This window comes from Athene cunicularia (assembly GCF_003259725.1).
Source record: "Athene cunicularia isolate RWA chromosome 10 unlocalized genomic scaffold, athCun1 chr10_part1, whole genome shotgun sequence".
Classification (NCBI taxonomy): domain Eukaryota; kingdom Metazoa; phylum Chordata; class Aves; order Strigiformes; family Strigidae; genus Athene; species Athene cunicularia.
In genome coordinates, this window is record NW_020799112.1 from 167,770 (window position 1) to 173,986 (window position 6,217).

Below are 6,217 nucleotides of genomic sequence, written 5' to 3' on the forward strand. Positions count from 1 at the left end.
GCCTCCCCGCGGCAGGGCGGCTCGGGGGCTGCCGCGGGGCCGACGGCCCGGCCTCCAACATCGCCTCCGCCTACTCCCACCCCTGCCAGCCCCAGTTCACCTTTTGGAAGAAAGCGTACTTTGCTATTTTGTCATGATAACCCACCTCCAGCTCGATTTAGGGAATTTCTCACACCTCGAAGATGTCTCAGGATCAGCTAGAACATTCCCTGGTCTCCTGCCGGCACACGGCTCCTGCCCTGGCAGCGTCACTAGCCTGTGCCCTTGTTATAAATTGAGACTGCAATGGATCATCATTCAATTGAATTATTTTATTAATTATAGCAAGTAGAATATGAGCAAAGATAGCGCTGGACGGCAGGGGAGTCTGCGCTCCGCCAACTGCCGTACTGAGCAGTTCAAACAGTCCCTTTTTATACATCTTTACTTCCGTGTTCATGCAGTAGTAGAGGTACTCTGCGCATGCTTCAGTTGTTGTTAGGGGGTCATTTTCTGTCTCCTGGTGGTCATTGAGGCCGAAGTAAGAAGTCTTCCTCATAGTTGACTCCTTGCTCATATGTCCTTATCTGGAGTTATTCTTATTTCTGGCATTTCCTGGAAATCTTGGCGTTTACCTTGCACAAGCAGTGTCTGGTTTAGTTTGTGTAAGCGATTGCAGTTATCTTACCCTAAGTGGTGTCTGGTTTAGTTTGTGTAAGCGATTGTGGTTATCTTACCCTATACAAGCGGTGTCTGGTAGCTGTTTGCATAAGCGATTTCATATCTTTTGTTGCCTAGCCTTTACATTGAGCTTAACATACATTGAGCTTAACATACATTTAACATAAGTCTTAATAAACAATACCCTAGCCCATAGTTTCTCACACCCTCATGGCAGCCGCAGGAGCCCCTCATGCCTCAAACAGCCTGGTTTTATCCTGGAGAATGTCTATGATGGTATTTATTCAGTCTCCATGAAAAGGACAGAACAAAAAAGGGCCATAGAAGGTGGGTATATGTCACAAAATATTACCAGCAGTGATTTAATACCAAATGAAAACACAGCGCGCAATACAATGGGATTTATTCTTGTTCCACCTTCATCTTGCCTGTCAAGCTGCTGTACAGCACACTGCAGGCACGTCGCTGGTGGCACCGTGTCTCTCCGGAACGGGATTGATGGATGGAGCAGATTTGCTGTACATCAGTTCTCTGCCCACGACTGCACAGCAGCAATTTCTGCAGAAGTGAGAAGATGATGGTGGAGAGCTCCAGACTGGGAGACAGCAGGCTTTGAGCTGATCCTTCCTGAGCAGGAGAGATAAGGAATGCCGCTGCAAGCAGCAGGGCAGGTGCTGGCTGCCTGGATCACTTGGTGCAGGAGACCTCTGATTCCTCTTCCCCAGTAAACACTGTGTTTGAATGGTGACTTTGTAGAGGGACTGGCACAGTGTGTGCATCACCTGTACAGGAACAGGGTCGTGCACCACCCAAACAGGGGCACATGAGTATGCATGGACACACAGTGTGTGCATCAGGTAACTCAGCCTTGACCTAAGCTGTTGTCATCACTGGTATATCAAACCTCAGTCCACATGAAAGGGGTGGTTACAGCTTGAGCCACATCTGCATGTGGATAACCTGATGTCCACCAAGAGAATTGCCAAGCCCAGCAGATGCCCAAGCCTGGGAGGGCAGTGACATCTGCAGACAGGGGGTTGGGGAGAAGTTTGCAGGGACAGGCAGTGACTGAGGAGGATTCAGCCATGCAGTCTAGTTGAACTGCACTTGACAGACACCACCAGATCCAAAGCCAGAACCCCCAAGTGAATTTTACTCTCATAAAGTTTCTTGGATCCTGTTGACCTGTCAGGGTCAGTGTATACTGAGTCAACAATTTGGTTTTTATGATTGCAGCAGTTATGATGTAGTCTTAAGCACTCCAAATCTGGATTTGTTCATTTGGCTGACAGTGGTCTGATCAGACTTGTTCTTCCACACAAGCCCCAGTGAAAGCTTTTCTCAGCTCAGATCTCAGGTTAGTCTTGCATTTGAGCAGTATTTTGGAGGGAGCCTTCTGTCATCTCAGGTGTAGGTGTTGGAGTTTATTTGCTTTTTTGCAGGCCACTGTGGCAGGTGATCACATTATCAGACATGTAAATAGCTGGACCTGTGATACCAGAGAGGGTACTTGGTCTTGACAAATGCAAAAGAATGTGACGGGGAAAGAAGGTGGTCCCAGAGGGCTGACTAAATATCTCACCTTCACCAGGCAGTAAAATAGCAGATGGAATTGCATAAAATGAACGTAACATGATCCATAGGGGTCACAACAATACTCATTTTCAATAAGCAGCAGTGGGCTCATTGTGGGCTAATGCCACTCAGGAATAATCCATCTCAAACAGAATACAGGACAGCTGAAAAAAACCAAACCCAAAACTCCCAGAAGGGCAGCAAGGATGACCAGAGGTCCAGAATGGCTGCTGCATTAATATCTACATAGACTGGGACTCTATGTATATGAGGTGCATATAACAGAAGTATACACAGCTGTGAGGGACAAGGAGACCAGGGGCATCAAGTGAAATTAGAAGTAAAATCAGTAAAAGGGAGATGCTTCCTCCCTCACCTTGGCATTAAGCTGCTGCCACAAATTGCTGTGGCTGCTCAGTGTCAGCAGGGGTTAAGAAGCCCCATAGGACAAATCTGTAGAAGGAAAATCTCTTGAGGTTTACTCAGGTCAGAGATACTACCTTTGGTTCAAGAAGTCTCCAAGCTACAAAAGATGTACTGTGTGCATGCCCCCATTTCACACCCTTCACTGTGCCCTGGCTGCTGCCCAAATGTGTGAGTCAGGATGCTAGGCTGGGAGGACTCAAGGTGGCATTCTCCTGCTCCCATCCCTTTCTCTGAAAGGAGGACTTTCAGGTCCCACAGCTTGAGGAAGCCTGAATTCAAGTCCCAGCATATGAATTACATGTTATTTTACTATCCCGTCATGATGAGCCCTATCCCCTAGGATGCTGATCTGATAGAGGAGAGCCCAGACCACCTTGAGAAGAGTGTCCAGAACAGGTAGGTCTCTGTGGCAGGCCTGTAATTGTGTCCGATTTCAGACTCACAAACACAGGAAAGACACTTGTGTACTGGAGTGAGTCCAGTGAAGGCCACCAATATGATTAAGGAAGCTCAGGCACATGACGTAGGAGGAGAAGATGAGAGAAACTGGGTTTAAGGCTTCAGGGGAGGGTTAAATGGAGACCTCCTTTCTTTCTTCAACTACCTCACAGGAGGGTGCAGACCAGACAAAGCCAGCCACTTCCCAGAGGTGCAGAGTAACAGAGAGGCAACAAATGCAATGGCAAGGAGGAAAGTTCTGATTAGAAGTTAGGAAAATAAATTGCCCTGTGAGAGTAATCAAAGAATACAACAGGGTCCCAGAGAGGTAGCCAATCTACATCCTGAGAGACTGTCAACTGTGGATGGGACAAGGTGCCAAGCAATTGATCAGCATCCTGCTTGGAGTGGGGACTCCAGAGGTCCCTTCCCACCCTAGTCATACTGTGGTTCTGTGCCTCACCCCAGCAGCAGAGGGAAACCAGGATGGTGAGTACAGGTTTAGCTTGACTGCGGTGAGACAAAGCCTGCTGTGGTGTTTGACCCTTCCCCGAGATGCACGGTAGATGTATTTTTTTTCTGCCCTTTCTGTCTCTGAATGGTTCTGGTGCCCTGCTGAGACAGAGCTTCCTCTTACAGCATCTGCTCTCCTTGTAATTTTGCTCACAGAGAGTGACAGTGCCCTCTGCTCCCATCTCCATTTGGAAACACACTCTCTCACCATTTAGTTTTTGAAGCCTAAGCCAGTCAGCCACAAGGCTTCAATCCTTGTTAGCAAAGCTTTCCTCCTCTGCCTGCAAATCCAGCACTGGCTCACGGCAAGAGTCACAGCATATATCCTTCCCTTTCCCACCCTGCACACATACCCATAGGTTCTTCCCTTTCTAAAATCACAGGCTTCTTCCTGCTCTCCAATGTATTGTCAGTAAGCTCTCACCCCTGGTTCTTCACCAAATATTTATGCAGACTGAGCCAGGGCATGGCTCCTACAGAGGACAAGCACGGTGGACTTCTTGTCTAGGTATTGGATGGAGGATGGAGGATGCTCTCTCTGAAGCCCAGAGGAGCAGTCTGTGGGGAACACAGCAACCTCCAACTGTCTGAAGAGATGGTGCATCAACCAGAATTGTCATCTTTAGCTCCAGGAAAGTGCTGGGGGTAATTTAATGATCATTTTTATTAGCTACCTGTGCTGCATTTATAATAGCTCTACATCACAGGTACGACATGGAGCTACTGGCACATATTCAGACATAACTTTCATTTGCAATCCATTAATCTGTTTATTTTAAACCTTCAAGGGTATATTTTCAAATGCTTGGCTGAACCCTGTAGAAATTGCGGAGGGTCTGTGTGATCTCAGAGACAGCTGAGGACATGAGCACAAAGAACAGTCCTACAAGTCTATGCTAAGCATCACCTCCCATGTATCCAGGGAAGGAAAGGACCAGTCCCTGTAGGAGCAGAGACTGATCTGGATCATAGTGCACAGACAGGGTGTAGCACATTTTCCTTTGTAGGGGCTCAGTGTGACTGACTCATCCTGCACAGAGGAAAGGACATGGAGGGAGAAAATCCTTCCTCCAACTACCAGTCGTGCTGGGTTTGGTTTTTTTCCTACCATCCTCTTCCTCATCCCTTATAAGAGAAAGGCAGCAGGTAGAGGCACATCCCTCAGCCCTGCTTAGTCCCTCTGACCCTATGGCATGGCTCAACTCTGCCCTGGGCACCCAGAGGAGTTGATCCATGACCGCTCTCAGCCACTACTACTTCCCTCCGCCATTCCGGAGACCTGCCTGCACCCTTCCATGCTGCAGCTGAAGGCACTTGAGAGACACATCCCTGGTGGCCTTGCTCTTCCTTGGTCAGCCCCCATCACAGCCACTCCTGCAGCCCCAGGGGAGAGAAAGGGAGCAAGAGTCTTTCTCACAGCTTCTTCTCCAAATGGTCCATGGTTCCCCTCATGCTGAAGTCGTGGTCCCTGTTACTCCTGGCACTACGGGCACCTGGTGCCCAGGACCATTGGCTTGGGGAGAAGGTAGCCTGATGGGAATTTGTCTGCCCTGAGTCTGGGATCCTGTCATTGGGACCCCCCAAGTCCTGAGTCCAGAGCTGCTTCATCCCCTGTGGCTTTGTGTCACACTCCCTGCCCAGTCACTTCAGAGTTCTTTGGGAATGGCAACCAGTCACTCCATGGACACTCTCCATCCTCTCCATTTGCCATTTCCAGATCCTTTCCACATGGTCCTCCTGTCTCTTGAAAGATAACGAGTTTTGGTTTAATGAGTCTGCCAGCAGTGTGCCCAGGTGGCCAAGAAGGCCAATGGCATCCTGGCTTGTATCAGCAATAGCGTGGCCAGCAGGGACAGGGAAGGGATCCGAGCCCTGTGCTCGGCACTGGTGAGGCCACCCCTCAATGAGTGGGTTCAGTTTTGGGCCCCTCACCCCAAAAAGGCCATTTAATGACTCAAGCGTGGCCAGAGAAGGGCAACGGAGCTGGGGCAGGGTCTGGAGCATAGGTCTGCTGGGGAGCAGCTGAGGGAACTGGGGGGGTTTAGTCTGGAGGAGGCTGAGGGGAGACCTCCTGGCCCTCTGCAACTCACTGCCAGGAGGGTGCAGAGAGGGGGGATGAGTCTCTTGAGCCAAGGAACCAGCACCAGGCCCAGAGGGAATGGCCTCAAGCTGCCCAGGGCAGGGTCAGGCTGGCTCTGAGGAAGGATTTCTGTGCAGAAGGGGCTGTTGGGCGTTGGAATGGGCTGCCCAGGGCAGGGGGGAGTCCCCGGGATCCCTGGGGGGGTTGAAGAGTCGGGCTGAGCCAGCGCTGAGGGATCTGGGGGAGTTGGGAACGGTCAGGGTGAGGGTCATGGTTGGGCTGGAGGAGCTTCAGGGTCTTTTCCAACCCAGATGATCCTGTGACTCCGTGACTTTACTTGCCCTAACAGCGGCAACATGCCCCTGATGTTCACCGCCGCATCGTTGGGCCTGCGAGAGCAGAGTGCCCCGGCTGCCCCCCGGCCATCCCAGTTCTGCCCCGTCCCGGATGGGCTTGTGCAACCTCCGGCCGAGCTGGCCCGGCGCCACTTCCCCTGGGGCCCTCGTGATCCCCGGCCCGGCTGGC